The sequence below is a fragment of the Paroedura picta genome, chromosome 16 (genome assembly GCF_049243985.1).
Source record: "Paroedura picta isolate Pp20150507F chromosome 16, Ppicta_v3.0, whole genome shotgun sequence".
In the NCBI taxonomy this organism is placed as follows: domain Eukaryota; kingdom Metazoa; phylum Chordata; class Lepidosauria; order Squamata; family Gekkonidae; genus Paroedura; species Paroedura picta.
In genome coordinates, this window is record NC_135384.1 from 16,848,572 (window position 1) to 16,871,470 (window position 22,899).

A 22,899-nucleotide genomic window follows, 5' to 3' on the forward strand; every position below is an offset into this window, starting at 1 on the left:
CAGGTCCCATAGAGATCCTACTTCCTCCAGCGTCTTGATTTAATCTCATTTTGATCTTTCTTTTGCATTGCTTAAACACTTGGCAAGCTCCAAAATACCACAGGTCTTTGACCGGTAGGTCAGAAGCAGGAAAACTTGGCCAGTCAGTAGAAACAGATTCCAGTTGGAGGGCTGCTTCCCATACAGGAGCTCAGCAATCCCCACGAAGGACACTACTGTTGTCCACTGAATTCCCTTTGGTTAGTGCTAAATGGATTCCATCAGGCACATGGTCCCTTTTCCGAAGGACACCCTGCCTTTCTCCGATGGAGAGCGTACCTGCCTCTCTCAGCTTTTTTGACCTGACAGTTAATCACCCTTCACCATTAACAGAATTTGTGCTTTATACAAATTGGCTTTGGTCCAGGGTTTGCCTCCGGCTGTTGGATCTTGTGTTGAAAGGCCTGGAGAAGGGGGGGGGGAGAGAAAGAGAGAAGCCTGCTCCACCCCTGCACTGGTCGATTCCTTGCTGGTTGTCCCCAGCTGTACGGATGCATGCACCCGGCATCTCTTCTGTTGGGACCCAAGCCAGCCTGGGGTGGCAGATCCTGCCTCCCTCTGCGCTTCTAGCCCACCCAACCCACACTCCACATAGCTATGCTAGATCTGCAGAAGGAAAGCAGTAGAACTCACACACTACCCCTGCCTGGTAACCTGACAGCCATATCAAAAGGAAGGGGGCAGGGACATGTGGTGAGAATCAGTGCAAGAGAGCGGGAAGTCGGCTCCTTCCTTGTCAGAAATTCCAGAGAGGCGCTGAGCCCATTCCATGGAGAGCCTTGGCCCAGGGCACCAGGACTGTCTGAGGAGAAAGCCATTCTTCGTATATGTCAGCCAAAGCTCTGGGATGGTGAAGGAGAAGGAGGGCAATGGGCAGGAGAACAGTGGGCATTCATAGCCATGGTTCAGAGCGATCCCACTCTAGTGATCAGAATCGACTTAGGATCCCTGGCTCCAGGGAGGTCAACTTGGCCTCCACCCGAACCAGGACTTTCTCAGCCTGGTGGAACGCTCGGCCACAGGAGATCAGGGCCCTGCAGGACCTCAGACAGTTCCCCAGAGCTGCTCTGCCAAGTCTGAGGCTGAGGCCGACAGGAGCATCCAGCCGCCAACTGCACCGCCCACCCGTGGCCACCAGACTACAGGCCTCAGAGAGGGCTACGTTAAGGGGGCTCCCCTCCCCCAGATACCCACATAAGAACAGTGCTAAAGGCAATAGGAGCTGTGTAATTTTTAAAATGTTTAGACTGTATTTCACTGATTTTAATTTTTTTTTGTGCATTTTTAGAATTTATGTGGCATTGTAATCCGGCCTGAGTCTTTTTGAGAGAGGGAAGAATAAAAATTGAAACATAAATAAATAATCTCCATGAACAGGCCTGGAACCAGGGTACTGGGCTGGACCCTAGCTAGCCTTTTCACTCAGCCTTGCTCAGTTCCCTTTTTCACTGACCCCATCCCACATGGCCATGCTGGGTGCATGATCCACATGATCCACAGTATATGATCCACAGCAGAGCCCCGCTTTCCTTTTCCACTGGCTGAGAAAGCTTCTGGATCCAACCCATTGTGTCCTGGATGGCACACCAGTCAGAGGAACTGAGGCCCCCAGTGCTGTGCTCGTGCAACCAGCCCTCCAACTGGGACGTAGGAGAATATACTGCCCACACAACTGATTATACCCTACTGATCCTTGCAACTAGCAGGAGAAAAGGAGGGCAGGTCAAATCTGCAGGCAAATGACCCAAAGGAAGTTGTGCTTGCTGCTCTCCAGGCCACGAGACACCTTCCCAGTCAGGGAGAGAGCTACATACCCAGGCGAAGGAGCAGAGCCTCAGGGACGGCCCGGAGGGAAAGCAAAGAACCCAAACTCCTGCGTTCTGTTTCCGGCCCTCTTGCCTCAGTTTCCCCTTGGCAAAGGATACTGCTGCACACGTGGACCCTGCCGAGGGTGGGATGGGGGGAGGGCGAGGCGAAGGTCGTTCCCTGCAATTCTCATTGCCAGCAGGTAAGGGATTCCGAGGGAGACAGGAAGGGCAAGGGGGTGACGGGCCATCGATAGGGGTCGGGGAGAGAAGATGAATCCAGCCCCGGGAATCAATTTCCAATCTCGCCTTCTCGTCAGCACTAATTCCTGCCAGATACACAGCAGCACCTCTGGGGGGGAAGCGGGGGAAGGTGGGGCCGGGCCGGATGCCTTTCATTGCAGAGAAGGTGCAAAGACAGAATCAGCATTTAGCAATGTCATCCCACCCCCCACCCCCCGCCAAAAAAGAAGAAATCCACTTGAATAATTGCCATCTACTTCCCACAGAATCCTTGGTTAGCAGGTCTTCAGCAGTCCTCCTTCTCCTGCCCAGAGAACATGAAAAGCTACTCCCTGCTTACATATGCATTATCCACAAGCAAATGTTTCCCACTGAAAGGGCCCAGAAAGCCATCTTTCCTTCCCAGTCCCCCTCCTCAAAATACTTTGCTTCTCCTTCTAATGCAACACCCACCCACACCGCCTTAACTTCTCAACAGACCCTTGAAAGTTGTCTGAATCTCAGTGCAACGCAAATAAAGATGACAACTCCAGCTTGGGAAATTCTAGGAGACACAGAGGTGGCATCCTAGGGAGGAAGCTCACTCTAGGACTCCTGTTTCTCTTGGCCTCTATGGTGTTCTCTCCAAAGCCATCGGTTCCTTCAGGAACAACAATCTCTGTGGTACAGAGATCAGTTGTAATTTGGAAGAACTCCAATTGTCCCACTTTGAAATTGGTAACCCAAAGGACATCAGTGCTCTGACCAGGAAACACTGGAGTGTCAAAAATTGTCTCTCCCTACCTCAGGCTTTCAAGAGCCTCTTGTGGCGCAGAGTGGTAAGGCAGCAGACATGGAGTCTGAAAGCTCTGCCCATGAGGCTGGGAGTTCAATCCCAGCAGCCGGCTCAAGGTTGACTCAGCCTTCCATCCTTCCGAGGTGGGTAAAATGAGTACCCAGCTTGCTGGGGGGTAAACGGTAATGACTGGGGAAGGCACTGGCAAACCACCCCGTATTGAGTCTGCCATGAAAACGCTAGAGGGCATCACCCCAAGGGTCAGACATGACTCTGTGCTTGCACAGGGGATACCTTTACCTTTTTACCACAGGCTTTCATGAACCCCTGGGTTTCTTGACGGCCCTGGAAGGGTTTCCCAAACTGATGCAAATTAATTAATTTTAATATATATATGGTTGGGAAAAGTAGCTGTGGACACGCCCACCCAAGGCCTGGAAGGGGCGGGGCCCTGGGTGGGCGTGTCCACAGCTACCTTTCCCAACCATATTTGGCACAATCATACCACTTCAGGGGCTTCTCAACGGTAAAAAGGTTGAGAAAGGCTGCCCTACACCATAGCTCTGATCCGAGTCAGGACCCCCATGTGGCTGCAGTTCAAAAGATTCAAGTACAGTGGCTGAGATCATCACGTCTAGTTTGGGTCTGAGCCAACATGCACATTATACAGAATGAGGTGGAGGATTGAGTCGGTGGTGCTCTGGCGTGTTGTCACTCTTTGGCACTGTTGCAAAGCGTAAACTTGTTAAACCAACAGGGTGGCGAAAGAGGTTTAGCATAAACCTTGCCCTGATGTGCTAGCTTACTTCATGCAAGGAGATTTTTGAAAACCTATAGAAGCCTCTTAAAATAGCAGAACACACACTGCCTCGCCAAAGGAAATGAAAAGAGGAGGTGCAGCCTGGGATTTTCCCACCCCATTGTATGTAAGATGTAGATCAGCCCCCAGGGTCTGCTCTTTACAAGGAGCAAACTGAAGGGGTGGGATTCTGAAATGATAGAAAGGAATACCATTGGTTCTTATACGCTGCTTTTCTCTACCAGAAGGAGTCCCAAATTAGCTTATAATCACCTTCCCTTCCTGTCACCACAACAGACACCCTGTGGGGTAGGTAAGGCCGAGAGAGCTCTGACAGAACTGCTGTAACTAGCCCCAGGTCACCCAGTTGGATACATGTGGAGGAGTGGGGATCAACCCGGCGCTCCAGATTAGAGGCTGCCGCTCTTAACCACTGCACCAGGATGTCAAGTGGGGAGAGTCCCATTGTACATGCTCCCTCTTTAAAAAACAAAGACACACACACACACACAAAACCTCTCTGTAAATAGACACTGAACACTCCAGGGAAACATGTTCTAGCCCTTCACATTGCTATGCTAATTTTTCCCGTATGGGAGTTACAACAGCCAGGAAACTCTGAAAAAGTTTCTGAAGTGGTACAGCCCAGTCTGCCCCCTCCATTCTCAATTCTCTGCTTGATTCTGCTAAGGCAGGGGTAGTCAACCTGTGGTCCTCCAGATGTCCATGGACTACAATTCCCATGAGCCCCTGCCAGCATTCGCTGGCAGGGGCTCATGGGAATTGTAGTCCATGGACATCTGGAGGACCACAGGTTGACTACCCCTGCCCTAAGGCACCTTAAGCACCATTAGGCCCAGTGAAGCCAGTGGCTTAGAGGGGCATAACTCTGCACAGCCCTGCCCCTCCCTGGCCCCTGCAGGAATGTGGCCCCCGCCCCCTCCACAAGCCTCCTGCCTCCCCCTCCACGCGCAATGCCCAGGGACCCCAAAAGACCTTTCTTCCCCCTCTCTGGTGCCAAACCCCATCCTCTTTTCAAAAGCAAGCCATCAGAATGGACTCCTTGGAAGCCACCCTTTGACCTTGACGCTCACCTTTCTAATCCCAGCTGCTTGCGAGGAGGAGGAAGAGGAAGGGGAGGGGAGGGGAGGGGAGGGGAGGAAGAGGTCAAGGAGGCAAGGAAAGGCCTTCTGTACCTGCTCAGAGGCTCTTCCCTTTATTTTCATTTAATAACGCATCAAGTATGATGGATTCCTCAGAGAGGGATTCCTCGAAAGCCCAGCCTCAACCCTAGCCAAGCCCTTTCCGCATCACCCAGCGGGGCCTCCCCCCAGCCTCCCCTCCCCCCCCTGCCCGCCCCTGCAAGGGAGTCCTGACACTCATCCCCCCCCCCCCGCCTCCCCCTAGCTTCGATTCCGCATCCCCGTCTCAATGTCAGTGGCTGAAGGCATCCAACGGCTGGCGGCTGCTGCGGGCTGGGCTGGGCCGGGCAAGGCGGGATGTGAGGTGCATGGCAATGAACTGATGCAAAGGAGGAGCCCACCGCAGAGGTCTGCTCAGTCCCCCACCAGCTGAGCCGAGAGGGGGGGGCTGGGAGAAGGGGCAGAGCTGCCGGCTAGAAGGCACTTCCCCCTGCCCTGCCGGGATTCTCCCTACGTTCCCTGGTCCCCCCAAACGCCGGCAGGAGAGGAGATTTGTGGAAGGCAGCATGGACTGTGCCTCTCCCCCACCATATGGGAGCAGCAGGGCATGGGCATGGGGCAGGAGCTGGGGAAGGGCAGGGACAGATTCAGAGAAGGGGAGGGGGGGGGGTTGGAAGGCTGAGGCATCTTTCCTCCGAAGCATAACACCTGTTTCTTCCCCCCCCTCCCCAAACTCCCCCCCCCCAGGAAGTGGGAGGAGAATTCCATTTCTCGGACATATTTAAGGGTTCGAAACGGAGCGTTAAATATATGCCCGGAGCTGCCTTTGCCTTTCTTTCTGGCAAGCTGGCTCTTGAAAATTAGATGTTTTATTTTCTACCAGCCCTTCACTGGACCAGCACCTTTCCTGCTCTGCCTCCCAGCGCCTGCTTCCCCACCCCCAGCCCCTCTCCCCGGCCACGCAATCAACGCGGCCTCTCTCCTTCTTTGTGACAAAAATCTCGCCGCTCATGTTGCTGAGGCTAAAATCCAAGATCCGACGGAGGATCGGAGAGCGTTTGCCAAGCAAAGTGAGGCTTTCATTCATTCTTTTTACACACCAGTTTGAACAAGTCGGCCTCAGAAGTCTGTATCCTGCCACAGGGACCGAGTGGGTTGGATCCAGCCAGCTCTTTCCCTCAACCTCCCAGGATTCTCCTTCATACTGCAGACCCCATCCGGCATGGCTTTGGTCCATGTAGGTCCCATGATCCCCTGCGCACCCGTTCTTAGAATCATAGAATCATAGAGTTGGAAGGGACCTCCTGGGTCATCTAGTCCAGCCCCCTGCACTATGCAGGACACTCACACCCCAATCGTTCATCTACTGTAACCTGCTACCCCTTTGCCTTCACAGAATCAGCCTCTCCATCAGATGGCTATCCAGCCTCTGTTTAAAAATCTCCAAAGATGGAGAACCCACCACCTCCCGAGGAAGCCTGTTCCACTGAGAAACCAATCTAACTGTCAGGAACTTCTTCCGGATGTTTAGATGGAATTTCTTTTTAATTGATTTCAAATTAATTAATTAATCCTTTGGTGACCAAAGGACGCCCCTTCTCAGGATCCCAGATCTCCAGGCTCTAAGCTGGTCCCGCTTCCTTTTCTCCACAATGGGCAATTTGCTGCAGAGCCTCATGTCCTTGTAGCGCATGCCTGACCCCCTTCCTCTTCACCCTGCAACCACAGGCACGTTCCAGTTCCCATGTTCTCTGGCTGGCACTGGAACTTGCAACAAAGAGACGCGGGGTGGGAGGAAAGCAAGCAAATGCAGGCAAAAGATCCCAGGTCTTGGACACGACACATAGAAGTCTGGCCTGCAGCAGAGCTGGGGGGGAACCTTCAAGACCCACTGCCAATCATACGAAACAAGTGGTCCATATCTAGACAAGGAAGCTTCATGTGCTCCATTTCATGTGCTGAGAGTCACCATGTTGGTCAGTACATCAGATTAGGAGTTGGGACAGCTGGGTCCTCATTTTGCCATGGAAGTAGCTCATGGGAATTGTAGTCCATGGCAGGGGCTCATGGGAATTGTAGTCCATGGACATCTGGAGGACCACAGGTTGACTAACCCTGCTTGGTTAGGAGATCACCAAGAAAGGTTCTGTAGAGGAAGGTAATACCAAACCACTCTGGTTCTCACAAGAGGGTCAGCAATCTGATTAAAGAGTGGCAGATTCTAATCTAGAGAACTCGGTTTGATTCCCCACTCCTCCACATGCAGCCAACTGGGTGACCTTGGGCTAGTCACAGTTCTCTTAAGAGCTGTTCTCACAGAGCAGTTCTCTTAGAGCTCTCTCAGTCCAACTGGGTGTCTGTTGTAGGGAATAGGAGGGTAAGGTGTTTGTAAGCTGCTTTAGGGCCCCTTCTTCTTCTAAACAGCCCTTCTTCTTCTAAGCTTCTATGGTCTGCTAGGATTGGACTATACCATGCTGCTTTCCCTCCTTAATGTGGTATAGACTTCAGATATTGTTTGTGATGGCAGCTTATTTGAGGATTTTTCTCCTCTTTCTGTATGTTTTAACATTTGCTATCTGTAACCTGCCGTGTGGAAAGGTGCATTAGAGAAATTTTAATTTTAAAATGCAGAATCAATTCCCGGGGGAAAGCTGGGTCACAGAGGCATCGCTGCCAAGGTCCATGGCAGGCATCCCCCGGTCTGCGCACTGCCTCATTGCCTCTCCCAATCCACTGCGGCCCAAACAGACCTCTGTGTAGCTTGGGCCACTGGCCCAGCTGTCGGAGTATTTCCCAAGGAGGGGATTCTCCCAGCATCCCTTGCAGATTCCTCAGAGCCGGCCCCCCCACCCCCTAACACCCAGCCAAATTGATGCCATTTAAGCGCCACTTTGCCTGTCAGTGGCCTTGGAATTAAGCATTCTTCAGTATCTGAAGCTCATGCCATCCCCCCCATTATGTTCCGTCCTCCTCACAGGGGTCTGCAGCTCCTTTCCTCACAAGGCTGGGCTTCTGCACTGATTGTCATCCTTGAACTCTTCCAAGAATTTATAGCCTACATTTGTCATTGTCCAATTTTTGCAACTTAACCTCTATAATTTGCTCATCGCCCCCCACATCCACACTTGATCAGAATAATAGAGTTGGAAGGGACCTCCACGGTCATCAAGTCCAACCCCCTGCATTATGCAGGGACTCCCAACTACCTGCCTACCCACAGTGACCCCAATTGCATGCCCAAATGATCCCCCCCACCACCAAGAATCTCCAGAATCCAGCCTGGCCTGGCAGGAATTCACTTACCATCCCACAGTGGCGATCAGCAATTCCCTGGGAATGCCAGGAAGGGCCACATCCCTTCCTGCCCACTCACTCAAAATCTGCCTAAGTTAATAAAATCAGCATTTCTGTCAGATATCTAGTCTCTAGTTAAAAACTTCCAAAGGAGGAGAACCCACCACCTCCCGTGGAAACCTGTTCCACTGAGGAACCGCTCTGTGAGAAACTTCTTCCAGATGTTTAGCTGAAAATTCTTTTGAATTAATTGAAACCCATTGGTTTTGGTCTGACCCTCTTGGGCAACAGAAAACTCTGCTCCATCTTCTCTATGACAGCCCTTCAAGTATTTGAAGATGGTTATCCTGTCACCTGTTAATAGCATTCTCTCCAGGCTAAACAGACCAAGCCCCCTCAGCCTTTCCTCATACTTCTTGGTCTCCAAACCCCTCACCATCTTCGTAACCCTCCTCTGGACACTCTCCAGTTTCTCTACATCTTTCTTCAGTTGTGGTGTCCAAAACTGAACTCAGTACTCCAAGTGAGGCCTAACCAGAGCGGAGTAAAATGGTAACATCACCTTGTGTGATCTGGACACTACACTTCTTTTAATACAGCCGCAAAATCCCATTTTCCATTTTAGCTACTAAGTCACACGGCTGACTCATGTTCACTGTCTGGTCTACTGAGACCCCCCAGATCCTTTTCACACATACTACTGCCAAGACAAGTCTCACCCATCCTATAGTAATGCATTTGATTTTTCCTACCTATATGAAGAACTTTACATTTGTCTGATCTTATTTATCAAGGAAGGAAGGAAGGAAGGAAGGAAGGAAGGAAGGAAGGAAGGAAGGAAGGAAGGAAGGAAGGAAGGAAGGAAGGAAGGAAGGAAGGAAGGAAGGAATCCAGCCACAGGGGTTGGATTTCAACAGCTCTTTCCCTCAATCTCACATTGTTTTCCTCCCAACTGCAGACTCCATCTTGCATTGCTTGTTTCCATTGTTTTCCTCCCAACTACAGACTCCATCTTGCATGGCTTGTTTCCATGCAGGTACCATGATCCTTTGTACACCCTTTTTAAATGATCAGAGGAGATCCCTTCTCTGTTTTTCACTAATGAAGAATCTGGTTAGATCCGGTTTCAAGCTTAGGTTAGGAAGATGCCAGTGACTATTTCCACACCAGCGGTATCGTTTGGATTTGCATTTTTAATGGGTCAATTTTGTTGTCTGTTTCCGTACTATAATTTGCTCCTTCAGGTACAGTTCCAAATTGCCCCCTCACTTGCCCAGCAGCAACGAAATCCCCAGAAAACTGGATTTCATCTTTTCAAGTGGAATCTAAGATCTAATTGTGTTTTCCCTGCACCTGCCATTTTGAATCATTTGGGAAATCTCTTTTCTCATCACTCTACTCTCCCCCCTCCCTCTGTTTCGAAAAATCTGCCCTTTTTTTAAAAAAGGGGGTGATCATGCTACAACACTATTTCTATTTTTTTTGTTTAAAGCATTATAATGCTATGTTAGATTTTAAAAAATACATTCTGGACACTTTGGGAGGAACGGGGAGGCGATCAAGGGTGCAGAATGGTGGGATTAAGGGGCACAATGAAGACAAAGGTGCAAGCAGGCGCCATTTTGCAAAAACCAAGATCTGACTCCTAATGCAGAAACGGTCCAGCTCAAAATTCGCCCCATCCAAGAGGCCTTCCAAAGAAGAGACAAGCAGAGGCGGCTTGCTATCGCCTTCTCCTGTAATGCCTCCCTGGACTTTTCTGAAGGTGGTCTCCCGCCCAACCAGGAACCATTGCCAATCCCAGTTGAGCTCCGATGAGACTGAGCTAAGTGGGGGTATTCGGGCTGCTCACTGACGGGGTGACAATATGCAAATCTGGTGATGTCCACAACCACACTCTATGGTACATGCAGCAACCACAAGGGAGGAGTGGGCACAGAGGCAGCACTGCCAGAGACCTGGGTTGAGAAGATTCCTCCGAACTGTTTGCATTTATTTGAGCTCTTAAGCCTTTCGGCATTCCTTTGATTCCTCAATAGACACTCACTCGCACACACACACTGACACACACAAAAATTCCCTGCTTCTTACATGCGAGACTCAAAGTTGTTTATTGGAAATGTACAGAACCCACCTTTCTCTGCAAAGCCAGAACATTACTCCACAGTTAAAACAATGTAAAAAAAAACCATGTCGCACAACATTGCTGTTTAACCAATCAGGGGCCCTTTCCATACTTTGCAAGGAGGCGGAATGAGCGTGTGTGGGAGAGAGTTGGATGGCAGAGACAAGTTAATTTCTTGTCCAAAATGTGCTCACTCGAACATACACATTCGGCTGGATCCTGCTGGATTTTCCACTTGCCCACTTCTAACTAGAGCCTCCCATCATCTATGGCAGGGGTAGTCAACCTGTGGTCCTCCAGATGTCCATGGACTACAATTCCCATGAGCCCCTGCCAGCAAATGCTGGCAGGGGCTCATGGGAATTGTAGTCCATGGACATCTGGAGGACCACAGGTTGACTACCCCTGGTCTATGGTGTTTGTGCTTTCTGATCACCACCAGGGCCTTTTTGGGTGGCCGGAGACCATTCCTTCCTTTTCCCACCAGTGGAAAAGCTGGCTGGATCCTGTCCAAAGAATCTGCATGTCTCTTGAAACACTTAAGGACATAACGCATTTGACACCTGAGGAAAAGAAGATCTATTTGTTCCTAAAATGCAAACAGGTAAGCAACAACATAAATTTTTAATGGGTGCACCACACAGACAACACCCCTGCCCACCACAAAGAGTGGCTACAACAAGCAGGATTGCTAAAAAGGCCTGGAGCAAAGACCCCGCCTCTTTACTAAAGGCTTAATGCAAGGAAATTGACAGGTGAAGTTTGCATGCAGGTAACTAGCGTGCCCCGGTAAATAACATTCCAGTAGGACTGGAAGGCCTGGAGGATCATTGTCCTTGCCTTGATTTGGCCAATATGACCCCCTAGACCCCTGCCATGATGAGATCGAGACTAGACTGCTGCTATGCACTGTATATTGGTCTCCCCGCAAAATGAAGAATACCGCAGCTTTGCTGTTATTGGAAGCTAGATGGAGCACGCGCAGTTCTCCCTTTCTACAGGCCCAAGATGGCGACCCATGAGATAATGGCTCAGTGTTGAGTACAGTGTCTCATACAAGGGCTTTCACAGCCATGGACCCTCATAGCTGCAAGACCCCCTCTGCCCTTCCCCAACAGCTTTGCTCATTGGAGAGGGTCTTCTGCAGGTAAAAAGGTAACGGTAAAGGTATCCCCTGTGCAAGCACCAGGACATGTCTGACCCTTGGGGTGACGCCCTCTAGCATTTTCTTGGCAGACTCAATACGGGGTGGTTTGCCAGTGCCTTCCCCAGTCATTACCGTTTACCCCCCAGCAAGCTGGGTACTCATTTTACCGACCTCGGAAGGATGGAAGGCTGAGTCAACCTTGAACCGGCTGCTGGGATTGAACTCCCAGCCTCGTGGTCAGAGCTTCAGACTGCATGCCTGCTGCCTTACCACTCTGCGCCACAAGAGGCTCTTCTGCAGGTACCAACTTGCAAATGAGCAAGGCCAATGACCGCCTGGACATGGACAGGCCTTCTCCACTGTGGCCCCCCCAGTTCCTGCTCTCCCAGTTTCCTGCAAACTGCCCAGAACTGAATTATTCATGGCGGCTTTTCTATGCAGGCAACAGGGCAGCACTGAACAAAATGAATTACTACGTTCCTTTGACTAAATTACTCCGGACTGTGGTCTTTACTACTCTGTATAGTTTGCTGTAAGGAGGATCGTAATTTTGCCTCCTTTACTTATTTATTCATTTATTATTTAAACTTTTATTCTACCCTCTCTCACCAGACTCAGGGCAGATCACAATTAAAGTCACATAAAATTCTAAAATACGATATAAAATCTAATTTGAATTACAATTTCCAGATGAATTAACTCTTAATATTGCCCATAAAAATTCCTATCCTGGCATGGGGGGGAGGGGTAGGCTTGTGCGCTTTGGCCACTGAAGCGGCCATTCGAGCCCAAAGCAGCCGGTGCCACAGCGCAGGGGGAGGGGCGGCACCGGTGGCGGTGAAAACCCTTCCCATGGTGCCGGCTGCTTTGGGCTCGAATGGCCGCTTCGGCGGCCAAAGCGCCCAAGCCTAGTTGAGCTCATGATATGCAGCTTCCTAAGGAGTCTAGTTTGGCAGGTGCAGTCAGAGAGGCCTGTGAGATCAGATGGGAATTGTCAGGCCTCAACCACAGGCCTGGTGGTGGTACAGCTCTGCCTTGCAGCCCTGCCACACTGTCTGAGGTCCTGCAGGGCTCTGACTGCGTTCAGCAGAGCATTCCACCAATCGGGATCTCCACCTGGTTCTGGTGGAGGCCAGTGTAATCTCTTTGGGGCCAGGGAGCGTAAATAAGTTTTGGTCACTAGATCAAATTTAATCTGTCCTGTTAACTGAATGTAATGTGTCCTGTTAATACTTGTGCTTTGTTTCAGTTACCTTTTTAGGTTGTTTCTTTGTTTCTGGTTGGTTGTAAAACCCTAATCCCACTGCACTGTTTACCGGACATCCCATCTTGTTGATTGCATTTGCTCACTCTGTGCAATCGGCCTTGAGCCCTAGGCCTATTCTGCACACAATAGATAATGCACTTTCAATGCACTTTCGAAGTAGATTTTCCTGTTCCGCACAGGAAAATCCAGCAGGCAAAGCACATTGAAAGTGCATTATCCTATGTGTGCGGAATGGGCCCCAGTGAGAAAGGCAGGCTATAAATAACATGAATAAAATAAAGCATATAAATACTTTAGAAACACTAGTTGGAGCTATGCCAAGCAGTAATGTTACCACCATGTTTACGAAAATCAAATATATTTAATTAATTAATTTAATTAGACTTCCCTTTTAAAAATAGATGCTCATTCTAACATGTCTTAAGAATTCATTTTTTCAGGATTTTTGTTTTTCACCCAGCAAGCCTTTAGATTTTGGTCTTATACAAGAGAGCATCTCAAACAATAGATTGACCATTGAAGAAGACCCCTGTGGGGCAATACGCGTTTGGTCTGTTAGAATCATAGAATCATAGAGTTGGGAGGGGCCATACAGGCCATCTAGTCCAACCCCCTGCTCAACGCAGGATCAGCCCAAAGCATCCTAAAGCATGTTCTGTCAGGTGCAGTTGGAGATGTGCCATTTTCAACTCTGTCAGAAATGTGAATGAGAAAATCGTAAATAATTTGGACTCAGTACCCTGGGCGAAGGCAAAGGCTTGGTGCCGGTGGCAACATGACGCAAACCAGTGTCCAAGAACGAAACGGCATTAGACAAACTGTGGCCCTCCAGATGTCCATGAACTACAATTCCCATGAGCCCCTGCCAGCATTCGCTGGCAGGGGCTCATGGGAATTGTAGTTCATGGACATCTGGAGAGCCGCAGTTTGGCTACCCCTGAAATAGACAGTATGTGGTTGTGGTGGTTGTTTTGCCCAATTACAGAAATCACACTTTAAGACATGAAACGGTATTATGACAGCAGCCAAATTGTTACCGTTTTGAAATCATTCTTGGCTTTAGAAAGGGAGGGGTTGGTGCCGCACATTTCTTCACCCCTGCACTTAAGAAACAAAGACAGAACTCCCCCACTTCTGTCAGCAGGCAAGATAAGACGATAAGGGGATGGGGGCTTCTTTTCACTCCAACTTGGACACAGAGCCAAAGCTACTCACCATCTTTTGGGATCAACATTTTTGAATGAAGATCCAGCTAGCTTGTCTACTAAATCTTGCTCAGTTCTCATTAAGGCAACCACTGGTCACCCATGGATTTTGTCCATGGAAATCCCAAGACCTCCACCACATCCTGTTGGGTGATCAGAAGGGACCCCTTCCTCCATTTTTGCCAACTGAAAAGCGAACGGGATTCTACCAATGAGGAGAAGCACTCTTTGCAAGAACATTGTTTGTTCAGGTTGCCCTCACTTGCCTTCACTGCCCATCCCCTTCAAGGTCATCAACACATGGTCCTCTCTGGTGAGTCATGACTGTATTTACTGACTTTATCCCCTTCACTTAGTGATTCTTGACTCATCCATGTGAGCAACCGAAAAGGAATATGAAACAGCAGACTAGGGAACGAATGGTAGTGAACGTGAGCAAAAATAGTCAGTATTCACACAGTATCAGTTGTGCCTGTCTCTCTCTTCCCTTCCACTCCCCCAGATAAATGTTTACATCATTCAAATCTCTAATTTCAACCCCAGGATCAGAACTGGCTGATATCTGGGGACATCAATGCAGCATTCCACCCATGCTGGATAAGGTGCTGTCAGGGTGCTTTTGTAGTTGGATTGTCCTGTAGGTCCAGGAAAATCTCCTTCTAAAGTGCATTGGAACAGCATTGTCCATTGCGTGCAGAATAAGCTCTTGTTGCATCTGTACAAAGAATGGGGGGCAGTTGGGACAGACCCCAGTGAGACAGGAAAGGGGAGGAAACAACTCCACAACTCCCCACACCACCAGCCTTGCACTGATTGAAAAAACCAAACAAAAACCAACTAGTGTGAAGTGCAATAGAAAGCAAATTTCAAACCCATGAAGGAAACGGGGAAGTGTGGAGACCTCTCTGGATATTCCCCACCCATTCCTCAGGTCCAGTACCTCTTTGCTTCCTTATACAATTGGAGAGGGCCTGCCTTAGTTTTACATCATTCACTAACACGAGGTAGTCTGCTAGAGAACTAGCCCTGGGCGGCAGTCTGTTGCTGTCCAAGTTGCTGCCTGCTTTGATTTGCATTTCCAAGGCCTTTTGCTTACAAGCCAAGTCGTTTTAATTGTTTGTCTGGCAATTTGAACTTCAGTTATAGCCTGGATGATTGCTCTTCTTGGTTAGGGTTTCCTTCACCCCCATGGAGATGTAGATTGTATTTGGGAGCATTTGGGATAATAGCTGCGAGTGGCACTAACTTATATAACTGTGACTAATGCCGCTTTTTTTTACAGCATCAGGATCCAGCCGTAAGGAACCAGCCCACTTCCCACCTCCCAGCAAGACCCCAGAGGCAGGAGCCTCTCCCAGCTGACGTTCGCTGTCCTGGGGGGAAGGAGAGCAGGTGCCAGTGAGAAGCCACATGCAAAAGAGCAGGCAATCAAAATGAGCCCTGCAAAATACTTCTTGATCAATAGTCAATCAGTTTGACCAACTGGAAACATTTCTACGTATCCTCAACTGGTCACGATCAGTCATCTCTTCAGAATGAGTTACACATCATTATCCCGTTTATACTACTGGCCTTCAGAGACTCCGAAGGCAATTAGTTCCACAGGGCCATGACACTTGGCCGGCTGTCTCCAAGCCTGTTGCTTAAGGCTGTTTTCACACGTGTTGAGCAATGCCCTTTCAAAGAACTTTCAGCCCACTTAAGAAAATGTTTGGGACCGGAGCTTCCTGCGTGAAAAAAGGAAACCCACTTCCAAATGATGCCTAAATTGCATTATCTGTAGGTGACCCTGCCCTTAAAGCATTTTGGAAATCTGCACAGCGCTTTGATCGCTGCCTGGCGATCAGTTCTTCCTTTTCATTTACGCAAGTTTCTAGACCTCACGGTGGCAAAGAAAATACCGGAACAGAGCAGGACGTGCTTGAAGTCAGGTTCTCTATCAAATCTTCCAATTGCTGCCCAAACCAATCCATCCATCATAATAAATGATGCCGCCTATGCCCCGCGAACCAGCTCACCTTCCCCAATATAATCTCCCTCTCCTCTCTCATTAGTTTGCAGCGGTGAAAACACCTGATCTTCCTAACCTTCTCCGCTACGGAAACCATCAGAGACCCCTTATTTGTTTGCCTGCCCTTGTCCATGTTAATTCTGCAGATCTGCCGTGCTCTCCACAAGTGCCGAGGCGAGCAATGCCAGCCTCACTCAGCTATATTACCCACAATTCCCCTGTTCTCTGCAAGCCCAACATCCTAACCCCCACACTCCCTTCCTGCCCGTGGCGGCGGGGGGGGGGAGGCATTGCTCGGGGTTTCTTGCCCCAGAGCGGGAAACAACGCTCCCTGCACCAGATCTACCCATGCAGACCCACGCATCCATCCCCCCCTGGTGGCCAGCCCTCCAGAGCCCCCTGCAGCTGTGGGCAGAGCCGCATCACAAGTGCCTTCTTGCCAAATTGCCGCTTCTAATTAACACCCAGAAAAAACCTCAACCCGGCAGCGCAACACATCAGCGTCTGTGGAAATTACTCACTGATAGAATCTCAACATGTCCTCCTCAGGATGTTTTGCATTGCTATTGTTAACTGAAGGGGCTGCGAGGCGTTTAAAGAGACATCCACCCAGGCCAAGATGTTTGGGCTGAATCCAGGGGTGTTGCAGAGCCGCTGCTAGGCTTACTTATTGTTTAAAATTCATCGTATGGCAGAGTTACGCACAGGCAGTGTACACAGTAAGCTATTAGGTGCAACAGTTATGCAGACAGATCGGGCGATCCCCCTAAATACTAATATCTAAGTTCTCAATCCACTCCATCACAGCTGGGGAGGGTACAAAGAGCTCTGTCACATCTCCCTGGAAAGTACAACACTCCCATCCCCTGGGACAGATGGGAAATGGTTTGAGGAGCTACACCACAATCACATTCAGGCCCTGGCATTCTGCCCCACTTAAACAACAGGTCTGCCCCACTGCCAAGGCCTGTCCGTGTTCTACTAGCCCTCTTCCCCACGTTACGTGGCAAGTCAAATCCTGTGGGCCTCTCCTTGGTGGGGATCAGGTGATGGGGATCGGGTGGAACTGCCGGCATCCGTATTTGCAGTCGCTCATTCCCTGGCTGCGAAGCTAATCGGGAGGGACACAAACTGCGTGCAACCTGGACCGACACATGCCAGCGCGGCTCCAGGAGGGTGTGTGGGCTCCGTCGCATTCCACATTTGCAGCCAGAGTTGCCAAGCCACCGAGCGCTCCCATGCCGTTTGTGGCCGGGAGCTCTTCGACTTGGCCCCAGTCATGCCAGGCTCATGACGAGCAGATGGTCAGATTGGTTCGCTGTCAACACAAATCAGAGGAGCCTGGATAGAAACACATCCCCCCCCCCCCCGCATCAGACTTGAATGGGGAGAGCAAGGGGGTGTCACCCAACAAAGGGGATGAATATTCATCTATCTATCTATCTATCTATCTATCTATCTATCTATCTATCTATCTATCTATCTATCTATCTATCAATCAATCAATCATCCGGCTTGTGTAGTGTAACCAGGAGGTCTAAGGATTGTCTAGCAGTCAGGCAAGGGATGTTTGGAGGTGGTTGGCCATTGCCTTCCTCTGCATCATGACCCCTAGTGTTCCTCGGAGGAACTGCCACCCAAATCCTTGGACGTCTCCCCTCCCATTACTAGCCATGCTTAGCTTCTTAGATCCGATGAGATGTCTGGGCTATCCAGGTCAGGGAAAAGGGGAGAAGTAATAGACCAAGGAAGAGCTGTTTCCCACAAAGCCATAATTGACTTGGAGAATTCCTCACTATAATGGCCTAGCATCTATAGCAGGGGTAGTCAAACTGCGGCCCTCCAGATGTCCATGGACTACAATTCCCAGGAGCCCCCTGCCAGCATTCGCTGGCAGGGGGCTCCTGGGAATTGTAGTCCATGGACATCTGGAGGGCCGCAGTTTGACTCCCCCTGATCTATAGCATGGGGCGTAAGTAGGGTTGTATGCTTCGGCCGCCAAAACACACAACCCTATTGGGGAGTGGTTACAGTATCCACCTTGGCTCTGAGAGACCCAGGTTCAAATCTCCACTTTGCCATGGAAGCTCACAGGGTGACCGAAAGCCAGGCGTACACTCTTGGCCTATACTCCCTCTCGCAGGGCTGTAGTGAAAGTAAACAGGAGGAGGGGAGACTGATGTTGTAAGCTACCACTGAGGAGAAAAGCTGGGCACAAATATCTAATAATTATGATCTACAAGTCCCCATAGATTCATCAACAGGTTGCATTGCAAAACGAAACCTCCAGCTTCAGAAGCAGTATATCACCGAATACCAGATGCCAGGGACAACAAACAAATGAGGGGCCCTCGTGCCCTGCTTATGAGCTTCCAGGAGCGTCCGATTAGCCGCTGTGGACACTGAACTCGATGGCCCTTTTGTCTGATCCACCCAGGCAACTGAGTGACTATTGCAGGCTGTGACAACCTTCGTATAAAGAGATGCCTGCACAGAAACGAACCATTTGGGCCTATGATGAACAAAGTATATTCTGGATCCCGGAAGAACAGGCCCAGGAAGCAGTACTCCCAAGAGTTCATAAAACAGCATCAAAATGGATGTGCACGCATATAAAAGCAATATATACATCATTCATTCATTCATTCATTTTGGGATTTATATCCCACCTCTCCCAGTACTAGCTCGAGGCGGCTCACATGTGGTGAGCTCCCCCTCACTGGCAGTCTTCAATCAAAGGTTGGATACACACTTTTCTTGGATGCTTTAGGATGCTTAGGGCTGATCCTGCGTTGAGCAGGAGGTTGGACTAGATGGCCTGTATGTCCCCTTCCAACTCTATGGTTCTATGATTCTATGATTCTATGTTCCTCAGTGGCCTTCCCAGTGCTTGAAACAGGGGCAACATTTCCATGGGTTTTGCAGTTCTGATGTGACTTTTGACCCAGGCCTGAGATGTCAGAGAAAACAAGTTCGGAGCACTGTTTCCAGTGCTGCCTTACAAACACGTCCGAAAGTGAATGACCCAAGGGTTGTTTTACAAAGAAGGGGGGGTCAACTGCAGCCCACAGGTTGCCCACAGAATGACACATGACCCACCACGGTGCAACCCTGCCGGTCTTCATTCCCTCACTCCAGCTCCCACGGCAGCTCACGGACTCCCCCCTCTCCCATTCAGCCCCCGTAAACTAGGCTTGTAACACTCAACTCACCTGATAAATAGGAAGAAGGGGACTTGGAATCCCTGCTAAGCATGAAAACTTTTGTAAGCATAAAAACCAAGTAACAAAGCCTGGGGGTTTTCCCTAGTAGGCTTTAAAATAAGCCCCACATGGCTAGCATCAGTATGTGTGAGCATGTGCCTGAGCAAAATAAAAAAAAGTGACTTCACTCATTCTCCGATATTTATACCCAACCACATTTCTCTCTCTCTCTCTCTCTCTGCCCTTCTAACCTACCATTGTCAGAAGCATTCCTAGATCTCAGCACAGAAACCGGTCTTCTCCAGCCCTGCAGTCTAGCAGGGGTAGTCAAACTGCGGCTCTCCAGATGTCCAGGGACTACAATTCCCATGAACCCCTGTCAGCAAATGCTCGTGGGAATTGTAGTCCATGGACATCTGGAGGGCTGCAGTTTGACTACCCCTGGACGGGAGAATCCAAGGACTGAGCTTAGTTGATGAGCGATCCATGCCCCATTTTTCTCTCTCTAGCGGAGACCCAAATCTGCTCGCAGCATGGCTCTCCCCTCCATGTCAGCCACGCAACAATACGGTGGAGGTGGACAGGCTGAGGGAACATGACTGGGCCCCAGGTGACACAGTGTGCTGCCAGACCACAGCAGATCCAGTAGATCCAGGTCTGGATCTACTATTATACTAGGCTGGCTCTGAATGGACCTGAGACGTATCACAGGCAAAGGATGTGCTCCATCCCTGAGTGCCAATCCCTCACACTGCAGTGATACCAAATCTAGGTCCTCGGTCAATCGCAGTTTCCTATAGAACAGGGTGGCCAAACTGTGGCTCTCCAGATGTCCATGGACTACAATTACCATGAGCCCCAGCCCAGGCAAAACCATTGGTGTGGGATAGTAGAGTTTCCAACTGGGATCCAGGAGTCCCAGGTTCAAATCCCTGTAGAAGCCTATTGGATGATCTTGGGCAAGTCATGCATGTGCAGCCTACCTCACAGGGTTGTTGTGAGGATTAAAATGGAAGACAGGAGCACACCGTAACCCACTTGGGGATTCCCATTGGGGAGAAGATCAAGCTATATATGAAGTAAATACATAAATAAAATAAATCCACCCCCATCCATAAAACTTCTCCCCAATTCCAGCACATACTACCTGAACACCTCTTCGTTGGGGGGCAAAAACATTTGAGGGAGAGGAAATCTCCCAAATCAAAGTTTGTTTGAAAAAATATAAATGGAAGCTCTTCATTTTGCTTTTTTCGTTTTTGCAACATCCTCAGTTTTGGGTGCTGGTGAGATTGGGTTTCTTAAGAGGACAAAATAACCAACATTTCCCAAGCTTGCGTTTTAAAACCCTGAAATCTGAGATATAAATTCTCCAAACCTTCCTGAGGTTGCAAAATTTAATTTCAGCGCTGCTGCCTTTTTCCCCCACATACTGGCCTGCCTGTAAAACATCAGCCAAAACTTCTGGCATTTCACCACATTTCACCACACTGATTCTTTTCTGTTCCGGGCAGTCTGCCACCATACCCGCTTTCCAGACAGGCAACTTCGAGTGGGATTTGCCTGGGAGACCACGATGTGATTAAGGATGGATTTGAATTCAGGATCATGTAAGGTCTCAACTTAAACTTGAACACACATGAAGCTGCCTCCTACTGAATCAGTCCCTTGGCCAGGGGTGGGCAAACTGTGGCCCTCCCGATGTCTATGGACTACAATTCCCATGAGCCCCTGTCATCATTCGCGAATGCTGGCAGGGGCTCATGGGAATTGTAGTCCATTGACATCGGGAGGGCCACAGTTTGCCCACTGGCAGCAGTTCTCCAGGGTCTCAGGCAGATCTCATTCCCTTCACCTCCTGTCAGATCTTTTAACTGGAGATGCCAGGAATTGAACCTGGCACCTTCTGCATGGCAAGTCCCTCCCTAAGTCTGTCAGTTATCTGCCTATCTTGCACACGCCACCCTCAGTTTATCGACTGCCATCCCTGCTGCTTCAGCCTAACTCCATCCAGAATGTTGGCTCTCATCCCTGGCAAACTCAGCTCCAGGAACAAGATGTCTGCCATGGAAAACATCAGACCAGGTCTGGAAGATACAGCTTGAAGTCTTGCCTCAGCAATCAATTGATCGATAGATAGACAGAGATCACACAAAACATCTCTGTTGCCCACAGTCCAGTACAAGAAGACTGGAAAGACGACCCTGAAGTCAAATACTTGCCGGGAGGGGGAGGCTGAAGAATCCTAAATACCAAACTGCTGTTCCTCCAACATCATCGCAGCCCTCCTGCCACACCCACACACAACCCTGCACCCTCCGGTGCTTTTCTTAGGAGGGTTTCCTACTTGCCACCCTACTTGCCACCCTTCCATGTTCAAATCTTCTCCTGAGGAAAAACAACACCAGCTTCAGTCAACTACGGTGGTTAAAACAGGGGTAGTCAAACTGCCGCCCTCCAGATGTCCATGGACTACAATTCCCAGGAGCCCCCTGCCAGCATTCGCTGGCAGGGGCTTCTGGGAATTGTAGTCCATGGACATCTGGAAGGGCGCAGTTTGACTAGCCCTGGGTTAAAGTGTCAGGCTAGGTTTTGAGAGGCCCAGGTTCAAATCGCCGCTCTGCCATGATAGCTCACTGGTTGACCTTGGGCCGGCCACAGTTGCTCAGCCAAACCTACCTCACAGGGTTGTTGTTACAAGGGAGAATGCTACTGTACACGGCTTTGGGTCCTCGTTGGGGAGAAAAGCAGGTATAAATGTATAAATATATATATATCAGTGTGTGAGCTTCTGTGCCCAGTCTCCAGGATGTGTATAAAAATGTTGGCTCACATAAGCTCAGTCATCAGCAGTCCCAAAATGCATGAAACATTCCAAGGGAGCATTAAGGTACTTCCAGCATTTTATGTTGGGGGGGGGGGGCTATTCACCAAGGACAACTGTGGACCTTTTCTGCCTGCCCAATTCATCCTTTCCAACAACTGGTTTCTTGGGGGATGGTGGAACTTTGACCTATCTATGGGGATCTGAAGGTTCCCCCATGATTAATGGAGGAGCTCTTAAAGTTTTCTGCAGACAATTTTGTATGTCCCAACATATCCTATTGCATGCCTCTTGACAAGGAAGGAAGGAAGGAAGGAAGGAAGGAAGGAAGGAAGGAAGGAAGGAAGGAAGGAAGGAAGGAAGGAAGGAAGGAAGGAAGGAAGGAAGGAAGGAAGGAAGGAAGGAAGGAAGGAAGGAAGGAAGGAAGGAAGGAAGGAAGAAAATTCATTTCTGTAAAGTCCATTTGGGGATGGTTCTGAAAAATAGCTCTGAGCTTTGGGAATTTGGAAACTGTCGTCCTATGGCTATTGAGAAGGAGCCAGTAAATTCCCATGGCCATCAGAGGTTACTTGCCTTCACATGCTTCATTCATGGCGCATGCATACATACATCTCCACGCACTTCAAAACCACCCCCTGTAGACAGATCCAGCACTCTACAAACAGGCCAGCAGTTCAGGCCCTGTGCTTGGGCAGGCTGGGGCGGGAAGGTCTCATGGGAAATGAGCCCGCAGCACTCAGGCAGGAGAAGGTGTGTGATGGCTCTGTTAATTCAACCCCACCTGGTAATTTACACTGTAGTACAACCTGCCATCCTAATTACTTCCCTACACTGCTGTAAAGATGAATACCGGGAGGCTTATAATAAGGAGCAGACCTGGAAAAAACAATACTTCAAATTCCCGGCTCTGCACAGGAACAAAGGTCGTCAAACTTTGGGAGCATCGTCATTTGGTACATCTCAATAATTATCGTTCATCATAATTACCACTAAGTATCATTTGTTAATGATACTTTATTA

The 22,899-nt window shown here is 49.5% G+C and overlaps 1 protein-coding gene across 2 annotated transcripts in view; it reads right to left on the bottom strand.

Moving 5' to 3' along the window:
• Nucleotides 1–22,899, bottom strand: part of LRRC4B (leucine rich repeat containing 4B) — a 135,737-nt gene that overhangs the window by 108,725 nt on the left and 4,113 nt on the right. The gene's annotated exons all lie outside the window — the stretch shown is intronic.